Below are 23,495 nucleotides of genomic sequence, written 5' to 3' on the forward strand. Positions count from 1 at the left end.
GAGCCTTCCCAGTATACAGAAGTGGCTGGCGGTGAGACTGGGTCTGACTAATAAGATTCAAGGGGAAGTCTGCTGACTCATCTATTAGGTAAGGCTAATTGACGACTGAGTTTCTTAATCCAATTCCTATATTTTCTTTTTTTAAAAAAAATTGAGATATAATTGACATATAACAGTATATGAATTTTAGGTGTACAACATAATGATTTGGTATATGTATATACTGTGAAATGATCACCACAATAAATTTAGTTAACATCCATCACCACACATAATTACAATTTTTTTTTCTTACGATGAGAATTTTTAAGATCTACTTTCTTAGAAATTTTCAAATATACAACACAATATTGTTGACAGTCGTCACCATGCCTTACATTACATCCCCAAGACTTATTTGTCTTATAACTGTAAGTTTGTATCTTTTGACCACCTTTACCCATTTCTCCCACTCCCCTACCCCCACCTCTGGCAACCACCAATCTATTCCCTGTATCTATGAGTCCAGTTTTTTAAAAATTCTCCTTATCAGTGAGATCATATGGTATTTGTCTTTCTCTGTTTGACTAATTTCACTTAGCATAATGCCCTCAGGGTCTATCCGTGTTGCTGCGAATGGAAGGATTTGCTTCTTTTTTTATGGCTGAATAATATTCTATTGTATATATACACCACATTTTCTTTCTCCATTCATCTGTTGATGGACACTTAGGTTGCTTCACCTATATTTTCTTTTCTTTTTTTAAAAATAAATTTATTTATTTTATTTATTTATTTTTGGCTGCATTGGGTCTTCATTGCTGCGTGCAGGCTTTCTCTAGTTGCCGCAAGCAGGGGCTACTCTTTGTTAGGGTGTGCAGGCTTGTCACTGCTGTGGCTTCTCTTGTTGCGGAGCACGGGCTCTAGGTGCGCAGGCTTCAGCAGTTGTGGCACGCGGGCTCAGTAGTTGTGGCTCATGGGCCCTAGAGCTCAGGCTCGGTAGTTGTGGCGCACGGGCTTAGCTGCTCTGTGGGATGTGGGATCTTCCTGGACCAGGGCTCGAACCCGTGTCCCCTGAATTGGCAGGCGGATTCTTAACCACTGTGCCACCAGGGAAGCCCTCACCTATATTTTCTTATTGAAGAAACAGAATAATTTCCCCCAGGGAGTTCTACACTTCAGCCATGTTCTCAGGGTGTTTTACATCCTCGTCTCTTCTCTAAGGCCATAGAGACGACCTCACCACCTGCACATTCCCATGGATTCTGTAGGGAGGAAGTGCTCAAGCAGAGTCCCACAGGCACAGAAAGCAGGTTGGTGGTTACCAAGGTCTGAGGGGAGGCGGGAAGGAGAAGTAACTGCTTCATGGGTATGGATTCTCCTTTTGGAGTGATAAAAATGTTTTGGGTCTAGATGGTAGTGGGGTTTGTAAACATTGTGAATGTACTAAATGCACTGAATTGTTCACTTTAAAATGGTTAATTTTATGTTATGTGAACTTTATCTCAATTAAAAAAAAAAAAAAAAAAGAGTCCCACTAGCAGAAACATCATCCTGCCCTACTTGTTCTTCCCAGGAAGAGGAGGGATGGGGAATGGTGTAGCAGCGGCGTGTAGGTACATGAGTCACAAACTGAGGAGAATCAAGAATTCTCCACCCTAGGGCTTCCCTCGTGGCGCAGTGGTTGAGAATCTGCCTGCCAATGCAGGGGACACGGGTTCGAGCCCTGGTCTGGGAAGATCCCACATGCCGCGGAGCAACTAAGCCCGTGAGCCACAACTACTGAGCCTGCGCGTCTGGAGCCTGTGCTCCGCAACAAGAGAGGCCGCGATAGTGAGAGGCCCGCGCACCGCGATGAAGAATGGCCCCCACTTGCCGCAACTGGAGAAAGCCCTCGCACAGAAACGAAGACCCAACACAGCCATAAATAAATAAATAAATAAATAAAATATTTAAAAAAAAAAAAAAAAAAAAAGAATTCTCCACCCTCTTTGTTGCTCCTCTCCCATGGTTTACTTAGGGGTATTGACAGTGAAATGGACTGGCCTCACATCAGGCCCAAGAGAAAAGGAAAGAAGTTTGTTGTAACTTAGGAAAAGCATGTCATAGAAAGACTTCCATTATTATAAAGGCAGACATAAAATACAATGAATAAAGTTAGTTACTTGATGCAAACATAAAAGTTCATTGTTATATAGCTATTTTTTATTATTAAAAATAAAGTTCCCAAATAATGTTCTGGCTCGTGTAATAATGAGAAAGAGGGATTCAGCAATTCATCCAGAAAAATCACCGATGGACACTTGCAGGACCTCAGGTGAGAGCTGAGTGGATTGTCTGTTTAAAGGAATTCACACTGAGTTGTTAATGAGGCTTGGCAAGGCAGTAATTGCTTTTAAAGGAGAAACTCGTTTACACAGATGTATCTCTAGTTGGTGTATAGTGGGAAGAGATATTTTTGGACAGGGGCCACTGGTGTTCCTCTGTTCTCTGCTGCCCCACCCCACCCTTAGTCAGCCAGGAAACAAAATTCAGGTACTTACCTTTCATCTAAATCCTTTGACAACTCTGCTTCTCTTGGAAAACAAAGCATCACCAGTGTGTGTGTGTGTGTCCCACAAAGCATCACCTGGGAGCCAGGCCTTCTTGGCTCTCTTACTGGGAATCTAGAATATATTGAATATATGTCTTAATCCTATCTTAAGTAAAAGAGCCTGTGGTTTCACAGCATAGCATTAAGCCTATTACCACAACGCCAGCATTTACAGTGCCAATATCTAGACCTTGTTTAGACGAGAAGAAATACGCCACTATTATTTCAGCTTATCTGTCACTTATGCCCTAATCTAATCCTAAATAATAAGGTCTCTGTATTGCAAAAGGCAGAGATTTTGGGGTAGTGAATCCTTAAAGTAATGCAACTAATCCCTGCCAGTTTCCTTTGAAACAAGACATTAGACGCTAAACCCGGGTGTCATTTAGTTCTGGTTGCAGAGCAAATCCTGAACATGATCCAAACACATGATATTTATAGATGTAAGCATCCTTAGGGCTTGAAGGATGTTTCCTGAATGCTGATCATGTGCCGAGCTCTGTGCCAGGCATGTTTAAAATGCTGCTCTGCATTTATTCTGCTTTATGATTTCTATGGATTTGAGAGAAAAAGTATAATGCAGTGGATGAGAGGAGGGAAAGAAACATTTTAAAGCATTTCCCCAGATGCTTCTCTCTAAGCCCCTCAAACCCAAGCAGTGTACTCCTTTTCTGTTTCTACATGGATGCTCTCAGATTTATCTACCAGGTGACCATGATCTGGTCTCCTGTTCCTGTCTCTCCCTGCCCAGACTTACAAGGGCCCATTTTTGTGCGGATTACACGTCTTTCAAGAAGGTTTCCTTCTCCTAGTCACAAAGTGGCTGTGGACACAGAAGTGCTCAAAAGAGACAAATTTCTTTCTCCCCAGCCCTTTCCCATAGCCCAGTCATACAAAGCACTGCTGAATAAAATCACTTCTGCGTTTCTTATAATATATTACTCGTATTATAGAAATTTGTTTCATCAACTGCTCTACCTGAAATACCTCATTCACTTCTCACAGTAACTGTGTGAGCTGGTACTATTTGCATCTCTGCTTTATAGTTGAAGAGTCTGGGTTTTAAATTCATCCAAGGTCACCAAACTAGTGAGCAGTGAAGGCACGATTTGAATTTGGGCAATAAGACTTCAAAGCTTATGTATTTGACTACTTAACTATATTGTCTCTGTAATGTAAGTGCTGAATTCCTGTTAATATAGACCCTTCAAGTCTAAGCATTACCATGGAATTTAGTTTGGAAGATACTAAAGGATCATGGAATACTGAGTTTTTTTGTAAGCAGCATTTTTAGTGAGAGATGTTTTTGGCACACAGTTTAAAGGGACCTTGCTTTCAGATATGGCTGGGTCCAGGTTCTCAAATGATATGATTAGAATTGGATATTTCTTTTTATTTGTCCATTTCTGTGTGATTAAACCACTTTGGAGGAGGTTGTTATATACACTGAATCTAATCCTATCTGATGTGCAACCCCAATTCTCAGAGCTCTGGGTGGATTCACTTAGCTTAGCTTGATAAGCTAACATGATAATGGAAACTAATGAATGTGGCCAGGGGGATTTACTACTCTTCTTTGCAAGGCCTGTCTCCCATGCCCACACCTGTGGCCCTGGAGTGGAGTCAGCCCATCCAAATACATGGCCTGACAATGTGGGGGAAACGCTTTCCCAAAGAAAACCATTGTGTTCTCACCAGAAGCAGGGAGAGTGGGTCAGGAAGGAACTTCAGCTACTCACTGCAGTAATTAAAGGATCTTTTCTATTTACAGGACTTGACATGCTAGTTTAATGATGAAGCAGCCTCCTCCAAAAGAGAGGATCTTGGAGTTAGGACCGGAAGACTTATATTCTAGCCCTGTTTCTACTGAAACAAACTATCTAACAGTCCATTCCTTGACCTTAGTAACTTCTATAAACCAAAGGACTTGAATAAATCATTTGTGTATATATCAACTTTTAAAGTTCTATACCATTTTAAATGACTTTACCTACTCTTTCCCCCGACCCTCACTATGCTCCAGGCATGTCAGTCTTTTAGCTGCTTATTTATGGCTGTTCTTTCCTGTTTTTAAACCTTTGCCCATGTTGTTCTCTCTGCCTGGAAAATGCCTTTCCTTTCCCTCTACTTGTCATCTGATTTGATATTCAGATACCACTTTAAATATCACTTCCTCAGCAAAGCCTTCCATGAATTCTCTATCTAAATTAGGTTGCCCTTGTTATATCTCTTAGAGCACCTGTTTTTTCTCTTTAGATTGATTACCAGAATTTGTATAATATAATATAATATAATATAATATAATATAATATAATATAATATAATATAATATAATAATTATTTTGAGCGCATACTAGGAGCCAGGCACTAGGATAATTCTAAGCACTAGGGATACAACAGTGAAAAGGCAATTGTTCCTGACCTCATGGAACTTACGGTCTAGTAAGGGAGAAAGTTGGAAAACAAATAAACATATAAGATCATGGCAAGTAAACATATAAATGTGATGAAGAACAGTAAAGCAATAAGAATATAGCGTGACTTATTTTAGGCCCATTTCAGATTATGTGGCAAGGACAGGTCTCTTCAATGATGTGATATTTAAGCTGAATAAATTTAGGGGAAGAATATTCCAGGCAGAGAGAACAACAAGTGCAGAGCGAGAAAGCTGGAGCTGAAGGATCTGGGGGAGAGGTGTATCTACGGATAGGGAAATGGCTAAATGAATTATATATTAGAATCTCATGTAGCTATTAGTTATTAATATTACATATCTGTTTACTTTTGTTCATTATTTTAACATATACAAGGCCTTTTCCCTACCAGAGTATGCATCTCTGTATTCTTTTTTTGTGTGTGTATCTGTATTTTTATGTTTTTTTTAATTTATCTGGAATTTAGTTTGATGTGAAGTGAAACTCTACCTTGAGCATTTTTCCAAATTCTTCTTCTTTTTTTATATATTAAGTTTTTATATATACTAGGATATACCTTGAGATTTTGGTCCATTCATCTGACTGTTGTGTCTTAGGTTAGTATTTCACTGCTTTTTTTTTTTTTTTCTACTTTATTATTACAAGTTTCAAAAAAAAAAAGAAAAAGAAAAAGAATTATGTATATATGAATTATATATATCATTGCCTTGATTCAATAATCATTGCCATATTTTCTTTATATGACTATCTTTTAAATTTCTTTATCACTTCAAAATAAGTTGCAGACATCATAATCCCTCTTCCTAAATACTTCATACACACCTCCTAAGAACACTTCCTACACAACCATTATCACACCTAAGATAATTAACAAAAATTCCTTAATGCCATGTAATATCTAGTCTTGCTTTTTTATAGCTAGTGTTTTGAGCCAGTACTGAATCAGAAGTCTTGTGTATATCACATTGTTGTAATTTTTAAAGTTCTATCCTCATTATTCTTTATGGTAAAAAAAAAAAAGTCCTAACAATTCTTCTTTTTTTTTTTCTGAGGCAAAATTTGCATACAATTTAATAAGTGATTCTCTTAACTGTGCAGTGTGGACCCTGTGGTCCCATGAGGAAAAACAAAATACACCTCTTAGCTTTCCAGGTTTTTCCTTTTCATGGTAAAAAACCTACTCAGATATTAATGATAAATTCATATACTTCTAAAAAGACAAATATCCCTGAGAGAAAGCAAATCTACCATTTGCTTAGGAGAAATGGTTTTTAGATTCCCTTCTTATAAAAAGTAATTTGCCCTCTTTCCCCTATCCCAAATTCCTGAGGCTTTGAAAGGATAAAGAAACCAGTTTGGAGCTCTTTCAAAGGATTTATTTGCTACAGAATTGCCTGAGCCCACCAACAAGATGAACTCAGGATTTCTGTGTTTAAAAGGATTTTGCTCACTGCTTTATTTTTACGAGAACTTCAACATTCAAAAAGCAATTCTTTTTGCCAGAATTTGGCGTGCCTAGAGGAGGTTAGAAAAAGAATCTATAGAATTAGATGTCTAAAAATAGAAAAAAAATCCCAAACATTAAAAAATTCCTAATTTGGACAGGTCCTGAGTTGAAATCACATTCATCTGCAAAAAGAACAGTTTTAGGTCAGAAATGCTGTATTTTATAACTCCAGGTCTTGACCTTGGACTTGACTGGTGAGCATTCTAGGAACTGCATGAATTGACAGGAGGGATGCCATTCCATTGGCCAATTCTGGCATGTGTCCTGGCTTGTGAAATTTTATAAATCTCTCTTAAACCCAAACCTCCCGGTTCTGTGATGCCAGTTGCCTAAATCTGATTCTCAATACTTTTTAAACAAATAAACAAAAAATTTCCCTGTAAGATCACACATTTAAGTATTTGTTGCTTGTGGATAGATACAGAGAAACCAAGTATGGATGTGAATTAACAATTCAGTGATGGAGCTGTGAATCTCTGGATGGCTATGTAAGCTGTAGGAAAAGTTCCTCACTGGACCTGCACTTGCTGTACCCCAGAGGTGACCATCCAGGCAAGGTCAACCTGAAGAGGGTGTGAACCCCAGCAGCTGCTTGGATGGGTTTAAATCGCCACTATCTGCCTCCAGCTCTTCTACCAGACAAGCTAGTTTTTCCATCTGAGCAACTTGCTGATCATGTTTCACCTGTTTAAGCGTAGATGCCACTTGATAGCTGAAAACGGATTCACAGAGGAATCTCTCAGAGCCGTCTTCTAACATCTCTCCAGCTCCTTTGGGGTAGGTGAAAAGGGCTTTCCGTGGTGGGGCAAGGTCTGAGCCACTGAAACCAGATCCAGTGACACAACTTCCACTGACCGCACCGACTGAGGAGGATGAAGAAGAGGCAGCCATTTCCTCTCTAGTAGAATTCTCACTTCACTCTGCAGCTTTGACAAGTTCCTCTACAGCCCCGCCCCCAAGGCCAACCGGACTGGCCGCGTTTACTGCTACGAGGGCAGCGGCCTGCTCCCTAACAATTCTTATTTATTACTGCCGATAAAATTTAGACCTATTGGTAAAGTGCCAAAAATTACTATTGGATTTTTATTAGACTTCAGTTAAACCTATACGTTATTTTGTGTAGAAGTGATCATTTTTACTATATTTAGGTTTTCCATACAGGATTGTCTTATGTCTCATTACTTCTTTTTCAATTTTAAAATTTTTTATTGGAGTATAGTTGTATGTCTCATTAATTATTGAAATATTATTCAATGTCTTAGTAAAGTTTTTATAATTTAAATCTTGAATATTTAGTGTTAAGATTATCCCTAGTATTTTATCATTTGCTATTATGAATGCAGTTTTTTTCTCATTGTATTTTTTTTTAAATTAATTAATTAATTAATTTATGGCTGTGTTGGGTCTTCGTTTCTGTGCGAGGGCTTTCTCTAGTTGTGGCAAGTGGGGGCCACTCTTCATCGCGGCGCGCGGGCCTCTCACTATCACGGCCTCTCTTGTTGCGGAGCACAGGCTCCAGACGCGCAGGCTCAGTAATGGTGGCTCACGGGCCTAGTTGCTCCGCGGCATGTGGGATCTTCCCAGACCAGGGCTCGAACCCGTGTCCCCTGCATTGGCAGGCAGATTCTCAACCACTGCGCCACCAGGGAAGCCCTCTCATTGTATTTTCTAAGTGATCGCTGCTCATGTAAAGGAAAAGGTATTGAAAGTCTTATTAGATGTCGCTTATTAGTTCAAATTACTTGCAGCTGATTATTTTGATTTTTATAAGTACTGTAGTAGTTTACAAGTAATGAAATTTGACTCCTCCTATCCAATACTTTACTTAATGAAGTTTCAAGCTTTAATACAAGGGCTGTGGTTTCCAAAATAATATTAAATAAACATGTTGATTGTGGGCATCCTTGCTTATTTCTAGATTTGTTTGATAATCATTTGTGGTGTTGACTCTTTTGACTGAACTTATATGTTTAATAGGAATGCTCCACATATATCATATTTACACATCATCTAAAGCTGAGTTTAAGGCAGCAACTACACAAAAGAGGACTAACTTGAATCAACATTAGATGTTTTCTTCTAGGCATAAGAATGTGGCAGTCTTTACTGAGTTGGGATAGTGACAGATGAAAACTGTATGTTCCTGAGGCACTCATGTCACTTAACTCCATGGTAAAGTTCGGCTACTTTCCTTCTTCTAGATTTCTAAATAAGTAAGATCTCAACATAAAGTCTCTCAGTCAGGAGCTGTTTGACATCATCAGGCAGTTCAAATCAACCATGCAGACAGGAATTGGAACCTGTGCAGAAACTATCGGCCACAAGGAATTACTTCCCCAAATCATGGTTGTAACGAAGTTTAGGTATGCTGGCTTAACCTGCAAGAGCGTATCCATCAGGGTTCAAGCAGGAAAACAAATCACTCTGGGCCTTTCAAGCAAAGAATCAAGTGTTTATATTGGGCTTCCCTGGTGGCGCAGTGGTTAAGAATCCGCCTGCCAATGCAGGGGACACGGGTTCCAGCCCTGGTCCGGGAAGATCCCACATGCCGCAGAGCAACTAAGCCCGTGCGCCACAACTACTGAGCCTGCGCTCTAGAGCCCACGAGCCACAACTACTGAGCCCAAGTACCACAACTATTGCAGCCCGCACACCTAGACCCCATGCTCTGCAACAAGAGAAGCCACCGCAGTGAGAAGCCTGCGCACCACAACGAAGAGTAGCCCCTGCTCGCCACAACTAGAGAAAGCCTGCATGCAGCAACAAAGACCCAACACAGCCAAAATAAATAAATAAATAAAATAAAATAAAATAAAAATTAAAAGAATCAAGTGTTTATAACACTGAAGAAGAAGGAGACTTCCCTGGTGGCACAGTGGTTAAGAATCCGCCTGCCAGTGCACGGGACACGGGTTCAATCCCTGGTCCGGGAAGATCCCACATGCCGCGGAGCAACTAAGCCCGTGCGCCACAACTACTGAAGCCTGCGCACCCTACACCCTACAGCCTGTGCGCCACAACTGCTGAGTTCACGCAGCTCAACTACTGAAGCCCCCGTGCTCTAGGGCCCGTGTGCTGCGACTACTGAAGCCCGCGCACCTAGAGCCCGTGCTCTGCAAAGAGAAGCCACCGCAGTGAGAAGACCGTGCGCTGCAATGAAGAGTAGCACCTGCTCTCCACAACTAGAGAAAGTGCGCACACAGCAACGAAGACCCAATGCAGCCAAAAATAAATAAAATTTTTTTTAAAAATGGACTAAAATTAAAAAAAAATAATGAATTGACTAAAGTTTAAAAAAAAAAAAAGAAGAGGAAGTCAGGGGAACCTGCCACTGGCTTCCAGGTTTGCACTATTGCTCTGGTCCTACAAATCAGTAAGTTGTGGCTGCCAAAACAGGTCAGGAAATCACAGGAACTAGCCACCAGCTGACATCGCTGCTTTGTTGCAGAGAGGCGAGTGACTAACAGTGGAATGCCTGTGCTCATTACAGCAATCCCCATCTGCCTCATCCCACACACCTGCCCACTCCACCAGAGGAAGAAAGACATGGCTTCTACCTCTCTTCTGCCTTACAAATAGTGCATGAGTGTATCTTGTGCTGACTGTACATGGCATCCAGGATCCTGTAGACAACAGGGTCTGAGAAATACAGTTCCAAGATTCCAGCATTTGTGATATAGAGAAGAGCTTAGAAGGGAGTGAGAATGCATCTTGGATTAAAAAAGAAAAGAAGAAAAAGCAGTCTACCTCTTCGGTTTCTCAGCAGCCACACAGTGCTTTCTATCTATAGTTAAGCAAACAACAACAATAGCAAAAATTCCTTCTAATTTTATGCAACTATCCCTTACACAAAGAAAAGCACGCCCACCTTTTCTCCAGAAGGGGACAACAGAAGTCTCATCAGCCACTATACTATTTCTGAATGATATTTCTTATTTAGTCATAATCCTCCTTTGATAATCTGTACATACTGGATTAATTTATAACATTAACTGCCACCAAATTCTTTATATAAAATAATACGGAAAGGGGAAAGGGAAAAATAGGTTGGTAAATAAAGTATATACATAACAAAACATGGAAAAGCATACATAGGAACTTCATGCTTCTTTCTGCAACTGGTCATCAGACTATAACATATTTATAACCTCCTTCGTCCACTACCTATATCCTGTTCTCTATTTCTGTGACCTTAGCTGGTCACAGTTCTCTACCAGTAATGAGATGACCCAAATCTCCATTTCTGAAGGGTCTGAGCTCTTACTGGCCCTGTTTCTGTTGGGTTGTTATAGTTTTTTATTACATTTTAGCCACTGGACATGGAAGTACTAAGAGGTGCTTTAGAAAATATCCAGAATTCTGGGACTTCCCTCGTGACGTAGTGGTTAAGAATCCGCCTGCCAATGCAGGGGACACGGGTTCAAGCCCTGGTCCGGGAGGATCTCACATGCCACAGAGCAACTAAGCCCATGCACCACAACTACTGAGCCTGCGTTCTAGAGCCCGCAAGCTACAACTACTGAGCCCGCGAGCCACAGCTACTGAAGTCTGCACACCTAGAGCCTGTGCTCTGCAACAAGAGAAGCCACTGCAATGAGAAGCCCGTGCACTGCAACGAAGAGTAGCCCCCGCTCACCACAACTAGAGAAAACCCACGCGCAGCAACGAGGACCCAGCACAGCCAAAAACAAACAAATAATAAATAAATAAATAAATAAATTTAAAAAAGGAAAATACCCAGAATTCTAGATATATTCCTTATTCCCAATGTGAAGCAATAAACATGTTTTCCATTTATAATTAGCATCAATTGCCCCTTCTTTGCTTGTGGATTCAGTGGCATGAAGAGCCCCAAATGTCCAGGTGGCAGTCTTAACTTCTAGTTCAGTGGGATCATTGTTTTTATTTCTTGGAAAAACATTCCTTTCTTTAGAACTAAGTTATCTAAACCAACAGAGCCAGTAACTCTGGAATGAGGATAATCCCATATTGTTAATCCCTTATTGTTAAACCCATGTTTAACTCTGTGGACATTTTCAACATGAGCTCATTAAGCAAGCACTGGAGTGGTTGGGGAATGATCCTGGCTCACATACAGAATCTGTTGTCTTGTCCACTTGATTATTGGAGGCCTTGTCTGCAGTTGGTGCTCTTTGGTGAATGTTTACATGGAATGCTAACATCTTCTCATTCTGTGCTATTCTGAGAGGTAGAACCACATGCATCTCTCCTTATCACTGATCCTCTGGTCTTGTTGTGCAACAAAAACCATTATCCACAAACCATTAGCCCCTGTCCCAGAGTCAGTGATATCTGTATTTCTGGACATCTCTCTTTCCAAATGAACTGTTTCAAGTTCTGCCCATTTGGAGGATTTCTCTTCCCTGTGGTCCTTCAGGGCAATCCTTAAGTGGGATTATATCATAGTTCTATAGTAATTTCTTTTGGCTTGTGTCAAGTATCATGAAGATATCATGAGTATCATGCTTTAGCCCATCTTCCCCTGGATGATGGAATGGATACCATTCCACTTGATGAAGGAGTGCTGCTGGGCATTCCCAGCTTTAAATACTGGTGTGTCAGATAACACCAGTTCGTGATGGGCATAATAGATCATACCATCAATGAACAAGCATGGCTTTGCTTCAAAGCCTATGGGTCTACTCTATGATTCTCCCATTAGTGCTTACCAGAGGCTCCATATAGCATCGTTATGTGCCACAGACAGACCACCACTGGATTTACTGGGTCATGAGTCCCAAGTGTTAGACCAGCTTGTCTTTCCTTTTTCTTTGGCTCCACTCAAAACCGTCAACTGTATGGGTAAATGAGTTGGAGCAGTATAAGAAATGTGGCACATGCTGCCTCCAAAATCCAAAAAAGGCCCTCTTATCATTGCACCTCTTTCTTAGCGATAGGGAGTTTAACATGCACAAAATTCTTTCACTTTGAAGTGGGTAGCCCAAGAGGACTAAGACCACTGGAGCCCTAGAAACTTAACTGAGGTAGTGGATTCCTGAATTTTCATGAGGTTTATCTCCCACTTTGTGGCATGTGTCTTCCAAGGCATCAAGCAAACTTGCTACATGCTGCTCACCAGGTCCTTCAAGCACTGTGTCCTGTGGAAGAGCAAGACAATCATAGTCCTAGTGGAGGGACTTCCCTGGTGGCGCAGTGGTTGAGAATCTGCCTGCCAATGCAGGGGACACGGGTTTGAGCCCTGGTCCGGGAAGATCCCACATGCAACGGAGCAACTAAGCCCGTGTGCCACAACTACTGAGCCTGCGCTCTAGAGCCCTCGAGGCACAACTACGGAAGCCCACGCGCCTAGAGCCCTGCTCGGCAACAAGAGGAGCCACGCAATGAGAAGCCTGTGCACCGCAATGAAGAGTAGCCCCCGCTCGCCTCAACTAGAAAAAAGCCCACGCACAGCAATGAAGACCCAATGCAGCCAAAAATAAATAAATAAAATAAATAAATTTATTTAAAAAAAAAAGTCCTGGCGGACTAGAGCATGACACAAAGTTGAGGAGCTGACACAGCCCTGTGGAAAGACAGGCAGGTGTACTTCTTCTGCTGACAGATGAAGTAAAGTGCTTCTGGTGGTCTTTACTAATTGGTATAGAGAAAAAAATAGTCTGCCCAGATTAATAGCAGTACACCACTTGCAAGGGGCTATGTTAATCTGCTCCAGTAATCAGTAAAAGCAGATCCAATTGGAATCCCTACCTGAATAAATTTTCATAATCCATTATCAAGCTCTAAAATCATGTCCTGCACAGATCAAGCAGAAGAGTTGAAAGAGATATGAATCAGACTTATGCTTCTGGAAAAAAATGGAGTTAGATGTATTTTTACTTATTTCTCCTGCCAATTATAACTAAAATCCTTGGTTGAAATACTTAAAGCACTTATCATAAGACTCTGAAAGGTTGGGGAAAAGAAGGTGGCCTGGCCAGGCCCTTTGGGACTTGAAAACTGGCCCAGCAGTGAGCTTCATGAGGTTTTTATTTTGCCTCCTGTATATCCAGGCCTCAGTACAAGGGAATCCTGCTCTCACTAGCCAAAGGAATGGGAAAACAGTGACTCTTCAGGACAGAACCCATACTACTCCAGGTAAACACCATGAAAAAAGCCACACGCATTCCCATTGTCACTATTTCTGGCCAAGCCTGTGGGATGGAGCCCTGTCGACATTGCCCGGCCTGCACCAACACAAGCAGACGCAGCTATCCCCTAACCTGGCACTACAGAGACTGTGAGGGGGTGCATTCTTGACCGTCGCTGCACTACACTAAGTGAACAGCTGCAAAAAGGCAACGTGCTGCTCCTTCTCAACTAGTGACTGGGTGAGAATTAGACGAGAGAACTGGAAAGCAGGATTCTTTAAATCTGTGTATGAAATCCTGGGCATACCTTTGAGCAGACCATCCACGAGGTTGACCATAATCAACACAGCAAACTGAACTATGTGTGGACTACTGCCCAGGTTTCAGTTTGGCTTCTGGGTCACACCCAAGTAGGGCAGACCAGAATAGCAATGCAAAGGCTTTGAAAATGAGTTGACACTTGAAACATAGACCACAAAAGTGGGCCAGGACATGCATTTTGAACCTAAACAGTTTGACTGCCTTCTAAAATGGAAGATCTAAATAGGAACCAGAGTCTCATAATATTCAAAATGTCCTGGATACAATGCAAAATTACTCATCATATCAAGAACAAGGAAAATCCTCAACCTGAATGAGAGCTATAAAGAGGAACTAAATGGAAATTTTAGAACTGAAAAATACCAATGAATAAATAAATAATAAATCAATGGCTGGGCTTGACAGCAGAATGGAAAAGACAGAAGAAAGAATCAGTGGACTTGAAGGTGGAGCAATAACAGTTACCCAGTCTGAACAACAGAGAGAAAACAGGGGAAAAAAAAAAAAATGAGCAGAGCCTCAGGGACATAGGAGACTCTAACAAAAGATCTAACATTCATGTCATTGAAGTCCCAGAAGGAGAAGAGAAAAAGAGGGAAGGGCCACAGAAAGAAATAATGTCAGAAAATTTCCCAAATTTGGCAAAAAATACAAGCCTACATATTTAAGAAGCTTAGTGCTATGGACTGAATTGTGCTCCCCATCCCCAGATTCATAGGTTGAAGCCCTAACCCCAATGTGATTATATTTGGGGAGAGGGCTTTTAGGAGGTAATTAAAATTAAATGAAGTCATAAGGGTGGGTTCCTAATCCATTAGGATTGGTGGCCTTATAAGAAGAGGAAGAGCTTTCTCTCTTTCTCTCTCTTCCTCTTTCTCGTTCTCCTTGTGCACACACCAAAGAAAGTCCAGGTAAGGACATAGCAGGAAGGGATCCATCTGCAATCCAGAAAGAGAGCCTTCACCAGAACTGAATTGGCTGGCACTTTGATCTTGGATTTTCCAGCCTCCAGAAATAAATTTCTGTTGTGTCTACCTCATTCATGGAATTTCAGTGTGGCAGCTCAAGCTGACTAAGACACGGAGAAAACCTCAAATAAGATAAACCCAAAGAAATCCATGCCAAGACACATCATAGTCAAACTTCTGAATACTAAAGACAAAGAAAAGTGCTGAAAGAAGCAAAAGAGAAATGACATTTTATCTATAGGGGGAAAAATATTTGAATGATATGATTTCTCATCAGAAACCATGGAGGCCAGAAAGAAGTGGCACACATTTTTCAAGTGCTGAAAGAAAAGAACTGTTGACCCAGAATACTATATCTTGTGAAAATATCTTTCAGGAATGAAGGAGAAATCAAGTCATTCTCAGACGAAAGAAAACTGAGAATTAGATGCCAGCCTTTAAAAAAAAAAGACTGAAGGAAGTTCCCTAAACAAAAAGAAAATGATAAAAGAAGCATTCTTGGAACATTAGAAGGGAAGAAGAAACAATGGAAAGAGCAAAAATATAGATAATGTCTTCTTGCTATGAATTCCCTCAATTTTTGTCTGAGAAAGTATTTATCCTTCACTTTTTTTTTTTTTTTTTTTTTTTTGGCTGTGTTGCTGCGTTCAGGCTTTCTCTAGTTGTGGAGAGCGGGGGCTACTCTTCATTGTGGTGTGCGGGCTTCTCATTGTGGTGGCTTCTCTTGTGCAGAGCATGGGCTCTAGGTGTGCGGGCTTCAGTAGTTGCAGCACGTGGGCTCAGTAGTTTTGGCACACGGGCTTAGTTGCTCCGTGGCATGTGGGATCTTCCCGGACCAGGGCTCGAACCCATGTCCCCTGCATTGGCAGGCAGATACTTAACCACTCACTGCGCCACCAGGGAAGTCCTATCCTTCACTTTTTAAAAAAAGTTATTTATTTATTTATTTTTGGCTGCATTGGATCTTTGTTGCTGCACACAGGCTTTCCCTAGTTGGCATCGAGCGGGGGCTACTCTTCGTTGTGGTGCGTGGGCTTCTCATTGCGGTGGCTTCTCTTGTTGCAGAGCACAGGCTCTAGGTGCGTGGGCTTCAGTAGTTGTGGTACGTGGGCTTAGTTGCTCCGTGGCATGTGGGATCTAAGTTCCCTGACCAGGGATTGAACCTGTGTCCCCTGCATTGGCAGGTGGATTCTTTTTTTTTTTTAATTTATTTTATTTATTTTTTATACAGCAGGTTCTTATTAGTTATCCATTTTATACATATTAGGGTGTACATGTCAATCCCAGTCTCCCAATTAATCCCACCACCACCCCTACCCCCCACCACTTTCCCCCCTTGGTGTCCTTACGTTTGTTCTCTACATCTGTGTCTCTATTTCTGCCCTGCAAACTGGTTCATCTGTACCATTTTGGCAGGTGGATTCTTAACCACTGCACCTCCAGGGAAGTCCCTATCCTTCACTTTTGAAGGATAATTTTCCTGTATAGAAACTTAGGCTGGTGGTTTTTTCTTTTAATAGTTTAAATATTTCACTCCATTCTCTTCTTATTTGCATACTTTTTTTTTTTTAAACAAGAAATCTGCTGAAATTCTTACCTTTGTTCCTCTATAGGTAAAGTGTTTTTTTCCTCTAGCTTTTTAAAAGATTTTCCTCTTTGTCTTTGGTTTTCTGCAATTTAAATATGATATGCCTAAGTGTTGTTGTATTTCTCTTGCTTAGTGTTCTGTGATTTTCCTGGACCTATGGTTTGATGTTTGTTTTAATTTTTTTTTTATTTTATTTTTAATTTTTTGGCCTTGTCATGCAGCTTGCAGGACCTTAGTTCCCTGACCAGGGATCGAACCTGTGCCCCCTGCAGTGGAAGTGCACAATCCTAACCATTGGACCGCCAGGATATCTCCTGTTTTAATTTTTGAAAGTTTTCACTTAATACTACTTCAGAGATTTCTTCTGCTCCTTTCTCCTTTTGGTATTCCAATTATGCATGTAGTGTACCTTTTGAAATTGTCCTACAGTTTCTGGATGTTTGGGTCTAGCTTTTTGTTTCTGTTTTTTTGTTTTTCATTCAGTTTTCTTCTTTTGCATTTCAATTTGGAAACAGGTCTATTGACCTATCCAAGCTCACTAATTTCTTTCCTCAGCTGTGTTGAATCTACTAATGATCACTTAGAAGGTATTCTTCATTTCTCTTACAGGGTTTTGATTTCTATCATTTTCTTTTAATTATTTCTTGGAGTTTCCATCTCTCTACTCACACTGGCCATCTGTTCTTACATGCTGTCTACTTTTTCTTTTTTTTAATTTTAAATTTTATTTATTTATTTATTTATTGGCTGCATTGGGTCTTTGTTGCTGCACGTGGCCTTTCTCTAGTTGCGGTGAGTGGGGGCTACTCTTTGTTGCGGTGCACAGGCTTCTCATTGCGGTGACTTCTCTTGTTGTGGAGCACGGGCTCTAGGCATGCAGGCTTCAGTAGCTGTGGCTCGCGGGCTCAGTAGTTGTAGCTTGGGGGCTCTAGAGTGCAGGCTCAGTAGTTGTGGTGCATGGGCTTAGTTGCTCCGTGGCATGTGAGATCTTCCCAGACCAGGGCTCGAACCTGTGTTCCATGCATTGGCAGGCGGATTCTTAACCACTGCGCCACCAGGGAAGTCCCTCTATCAGAACTTTTAACATGTTATTTTAACATAGTTACTTTAAATTCCTTTTAGAATCATTCCAACACCTATATCATATGCATGTTTGGTTCTGATGATTTTTGTCTCTTCAAACAGTTTTTTTCTTGACTTTTTGCATGCCTTGTAATTTTTGTTGAAAGCCCAGTGTGCTGTATTGGGTATTAGGAACTGAGGTAAATAAGGCTTTAATATGAGATTTATGTTAATTTGGCTAGAGTTGGGCTGTGTATAATATTGCCTGTTTAGGACTTCCCTGGTGGCACAGTGGTTGAGAATCTGCCTGCCAATGCAGGGACACAGGTTCGAGCCCTGGTCCGGGAAGATCCCACATATCACGGAGCAACCAAGTCCGTGAGCCACAACTACTGAAGCCGGTGCGCCTAGAGCCCATGCTCCACAGCAAAAGAAGCCACCGCAATGAGAAGCCTGCACACCAAAATGAAGACCCAATGCAGCCAAAGATAAATAAATAAATTAATTTAAAAAAATATATATATATTGCCTGTTTAGTTCTTTTTATTGTAGCCCTGTTTATGTGGTGTGTGGTGGTATATAGTGGAGGAGAGGAAGTGTTTCCTAATGTTCTAATTAAATATTAGTGTTTTTGTGGGCCTATGTCTCGGACTGTGAACTTCCAAGTGTTTCTCCAGTGATAAAGCTCCCTCACTCCCACCCCTGCCCCATACTTCTTTCCCTGGTTGCAGAGTTCCCAGTCTATTTCCTTGAAGCACTAAACCCTTTTGACTTTTTTTTTTCCCATTATGTGAGACCAGAAGGCTGGAGCGGGATAGAGTGGAAGGAATTCCCTTCTCCAGCTGGGATAAAGCTCTGGTAAAGTCCTTTCCTTTGCAGAGTAGGTCTTTGTCATAAAGAAGACTCTGGGCATATTTCACAGTGATTACTCATTCTCTTCCCCTACCAGTGCTATCAGGAGATATTTCTTGGATCTTCACCCTAACTATGGTGGGGCTTCTGGGGGTAAAACCCAAGAAAGTGTGAGAGCCTCACTAAGACTGTAGTTCCCAGGAGTTTTAAATTAGTCTCTTTTAAATTAGTCCACACTTAGCATCCAGCAGTTCATCATAATACCATGATGTGTTCCTACCTGTTTAGGGCTCCAGTGGCTTCTGCTCCAGGTAATCAGATCTTGGCTGTGATTCTTTGTATGAGCCTGTCTCATCAGATTTCAGGGTGGCATTTTGCCCTGCAATGTCAGTTTTCAGATGTGTGCAAAAGTTATTGATTTTTCATTTGTTCACCTTTTTCTTGTTTTAAGGACAGGAGGGATGACTTCCTTGCTCTTTGCATAGTGGAACTGAAACCAGAAATCCCAAATCTCCATTTATATTCTAATCTTCATAACACCCCACTGTGATTTGTGGACTAGAGTTATTTGGTTTGGATCTGAAGAGTTTAGCATTATCTTAGAACAAGGCTCTAATAATCCACCCAAAGTCTGGATATTTTCTTTTGTTGATATATTAGTCAGGGTTCTCTAGAGGAACAGAATCAATAGTATACATACACTCTCTTTCTCTCTATCTCTCCATTTATACACACACACACACACACACACACACACACACACACTCTATATATATAGTCTCTCTCTCTCTCTCTCTCTCTGGAATTGGTTCATGAGATTACAGAGGCTGGTGAGTCCAAAATCTGCACTAGCAGGCTTGCAGGCTGGAGACTTAGAGAAGAGCCAGTGCTGCAGTTCAAGTCCAAAGGCTATCAGGGTACAACTAATGTTGTAGTTCAAGTCCAAAGGCTGTCTACTGCACAATTCCCCCTTGCTCAGAGGAGATCCGTCTTGTGTTCTAGTCAGGGCTTCAACTGATTAGTTTAGGCCCACCCACTTTATGGTGGGCAATCTGCCTTACTCAAAGTCAACTGATTTAAATCTTTAATCCAAAAGCATTCTCACAGAAACGTCCAGAATAATGTTTGACCTCATATCTGGGCACTGTGGCCCAGGCAAAATTGATATATAAGATTAACCATCACACTTGGTAAATGACCACAGGTATCTTTGGGAGAGTTTAGGAGGAAGATTTACAGTATATACTTACAGCAGGGCCATAAGATCTTTTCTCAAGGATTCTTTCTTAAGATACCCATCATCTAAGATGCTCTGGGTCTATGAAACCAGCTGAAGTAAGAGAACTAGTTGAGCAACTGGGTCTCTCCATTTGGGTGACATATCAAATTTTGGTTCACCAGATTAAGTAAGATTTTCATAGGCTGCTCATTAATTAGTGAACACCAAAGATCCCTGTGGATCAAGCCCGATTACCTCTCTAACTCTGCTGTGCATTATAACAACCTTGCTCACTGTTCTCTGTTTTCTAGTGTTGCCACTGGCCTCTACCACTCTGGAACTCCATCATTACCACTGAAATCAGGGAGCCCATTTCAACAGTGGCATCTTCCACCATCATCTCACACATGCAGACATAAAGTACAGAGCTTTTCAAGAATAATGCTGATCCTCTTGAACCAATGGATTTCTTTTGGTGAAGATATTGTCCTCTATGTCTTACTGAGGAATACACTGAAAGGGTTGAAGAGTATGTTGCACATGATGAATCCAGCACTCTTATCTCACCAAGTCTTTGACTTTTTTTCTTTCTTTTTTTTTTTTCTTTTTTGGTCACATGGCTTGTGGGCTCTTAGTTCCCTGACCAGGGATTGAACCTGGGAACTCAGCAGTGAAAGCACGGAGTCCTAACCACTGGACTACCGGGGAATTCCCTCTCACCAAGTCTTTGGATCCTTTCTTCTCTATTAAACCAAGAAAGTTCTAGTATCTTAACCTAATTTAATGAAGGCCATTATTGAGTCTGATTTCAGTCAACCAACTCAGCAGACCCTTAGAGCCACTCCTGACTTATTGAGTTAATACACTAAATCCAGAATCTCTAGTGCTGCAAACACACCAATCACTTCAATATTATATTCCTTCTTCCTTGGTTAGAACCCACTCCTACACAGGAATCCTCCAGTGCCAATGTACATTAGCAATGTCTTGCAATTATTTCCCTGTGTAAGCTTCTCCTCTGGTGTCAGACATCTTATTCACCTTCCTAGGGTATGCTGCATTCTGACTCTGGCTGTGGATCTAGAGGTAAAGAAGCGTTGGCATACCTTTGCAAGATTAATTCTTTTTTTTGGCTGTGCCGTGTGGCATGCGGGATCTTAGTTCCCCGACCAGGAATCGAACCCGTGCCCCCTGCATTGGGAGTGTGGAGTCTTAACCACTGGACCGCCAGGGAAGTCCCTGAAAGGTTAATTTTTCAGTGAAGCCATTACAGGATCATCAAGCAAGGGATGGCCAGCATCTCAGAGAGAGGAGAAGGGACTGCTTCAAGTGGCAAGGGGAACTCAGTGGGATTTGAGGATTCAAGATAATTAAGGGCTTCCCTGGTGGTGCAGTGGTTAAGAATCCGCCTGCCAATGCAGGGGACATGGGCTCGAGCCCTGGTCTGGGAAGATCCCACAGGCCGCAGAGCACCTAAGCCCGTGCGCCACAACTACTGAGCCTGCGCTCCAGAGCCCGCGAGCCACAACTACTGAAGCCTGCACACCTAGAGCCTGTGCTCCGCAACAAAAGAAGCCACCGCAATGAGAAGCCCGCGCACTGCAACGAAGAGTAGCCCCCGCTCGCCGCAACTAGAGAAAGCCCGTGCGCAGCAACAAAGACCCAATGCAGCCAAAAATAAATAAATTAAAAAAAAAAGATAATTAAATTCAACCCAAACTACGAAGATGTCCCCATTCCAAATCTTAGGGTTTTAAATTAATCCCAAGCTTTCACATATGAGTCCTAATAAAGCTGTGGATTCAACTTGTATGATAATTTGACAATCAGCTGGATCAAACATTGGGTCTGACTTGTAAATACCTTCTCCCTGCAGCTACAGAAGTTATAGAGCATTGAAGCTCTCTAGTTCTTTGAGCTGTCATTTTATTCGGTAAACTCTCCAGGGCATTCAAAAGCCACTAGCCCTCTCTGTAGTCCTTGTAGGCATCATTCCCACCAGAAGGGTCTAACCTAGCAACTATTTGGTCTAGCAAAGACCTGTCTTCAATAGGCAATTTATTCCCCACTGATAATTTAAGTAACTCTTTCCATTTCATGCCTAAGACTATCATGATCTCATTCTCCACTAGTGATAATGTTATCACTGCCTTCAAACAGAACTGGGTCAGATAGCTAATCCGTTTAAGCTTTAAGATTACTACCTTAAAGCTACTTTTGGCCTCAGTTACAGTCTTTGTTAAGGTTTATTTAGGAAAACAAACAAAACACTCAAAATATTTCAAGCATAGCTGGATTAAAGTGCCAGGAATAGGTGCATATAAAACCAGTGGAAGGACTGCAAGAGCAAGAGACAGGGTAGATAGAATACCACCATCTTCAGGTCAACCACTGAAGCTCTAGTCCAGGACAGTGAGAAATTCCTGCTGCCTCCTAGGTTGGAAAACCACAGGACATTTCCATTGATGGACACAGCTGCCTTGCTGTACCAACATGGATGGCTGGTAAAGAAGCGCTTCATGTCTGCTGCCACCCATGCATCTGTCTGCTGCTGTCAGAGAAATAAGAAAATGGTTTCCACTTTTATTCCATTTTCCAGTTCTCACACAAGAGTATCTTGTTGACAGAAGACTAATAACATTCAGAACTCTGGAGCCAATCTTGGAATTATAGTTCTCTTGCTTCCAGGTCCTGTGATACACAGAAAAAGAATAGTCAGGAATGGGGAATAAATGCACATTTCTCCCCCTCCCCCCATGGTCTCTAGCACCGAGGATATCTCCCAACTTTTATGAAGGCTGTAATTTCAATTCCAAATGGATGAAAAGCTGTTCAGAGACATTCCACCCAGCCTTTCTAGCTCACCACTCACCCCCGCCTGCCATACAAACATTTTGCCTACTGCTTTTTATTTTATACTTTCCTGCCTCTGCCTAGTCTCTGTGCCTGTCAGCTACAGAACCCAGAGTGTGCAGAAGATGATTGAAGGAGGAAGTTTAGAGGAGGAGAAAGAGGACGCGTTCTGTTTTTCCTAGTGTTAGTACACCTAATGTTCTGCTGATTTCTGTCCTTCTCTCTTCCTCATATTAGAATGACAGTGGGAATTTTTTTTTTCCCCCAGTGGGAATTTTGTAAGTTCATTCTCGATAAAAATCTCAAGAGATAACTAGAGAGATTAGATTTCAAAAATATCCAAGTATAAATAATTTTCCAACTAAGATGACAGTGTAAAATGTATACCTTTGTATCTTTTGCATTTTTATACCACACACCCGCAGTGGGGGGGGCGTGGGTGGGGGGGAAGGAGGAAAGAGAGAGAGAGAGAGCGCTCAAGGCTAGTGTTATGGCAGTGCTTTCAATGCATAATCTCTTTTTAACTCCCATCCAGCTCTATGAGATGCAGAAACCTAAGCTCAGAGGTTGGGTAACTCGCTCACGATCCTACAACTATATAAGAACTCTCATCTGTGCATATTGGTTTCCATGAGATATGAGAGGAAAGATACCCCCAAATTAATGGAGACTAACCAACTCTTTGAGTCTGGCCTCTCGGTTGGAATCATCTTCCATCTCAGCTGAATTCCCCAGGCACTTCGCCTGTGGCCTCTGGCACCGAGCGCATGGAGCGCCCCCACCCCGCGTCAACCAGAGATGGAGTAGGAGTAATTGAGAATGGAAGACTCCGGGCGAGGCGCAGCAGTAGTCCGCCGATGGCCTGAGGAGGGGGTAGGGAAAGGGGGCGGGGCGGGGTAGACCCCGCCCCCGCCCTTCCGTTCACTCCCATTGGCCGAGCGTTTCCTGGCCGTATCCCACTGCCCACCCCCAGAACGACGCTTAAAGTGTGCGAAGCAGGTGCCTCGAG

The 23,495-nt window shown here is 41.8% G+C and overlaps 1 long non-coding RNA gene and 1 pseudogene across 2 annotated transcripts; both read right to left on the reverse strand.

Moving 5' to 3' along the window:
* Positions 1-1,958: 1,958 nt before the first annotated feature.
* LOC309634414 lies at positions 1,959-23,373 on the reverse strand. Its single transcript, XR_014248079.1, has 4 exons — positions 23,162-23,373; positions 22,005-22,324; positions 2,523-2,645; positions 1,959-2,316 (listed from the first exon to the last, which is right to left on the reverse strand). It is a non-coding gene; the product is annotated as an uncharacterized lncRNA (long non-coding RNA).
* On the reverse strand, positions 6,370-9,143 carry LOC309634408 (anaphase-promoting complex subunit 16 pseudogene; annotated as a pseudogene). The gene has a single exon. The product of its transcript is annotated as an anaphase-promoting complex subunit 16 pseudogene (transcript).
* Positions 23,374-23,495: the final 122 nt, after the last annotated feature.

This window comes from Balaenoptera borealis, assembly GCF_965194805.1.
Source record: "Balaenoptera borealis genome assembly, chromosome: 8".
In the NCBI taxonomy this organism is placed as follows: Eukaryota; Metazoa; Chordata; class Mammalia; order Artiodactyla; family Balaenopteridae; genus Balaenoptera; species Balaenoptera borealis.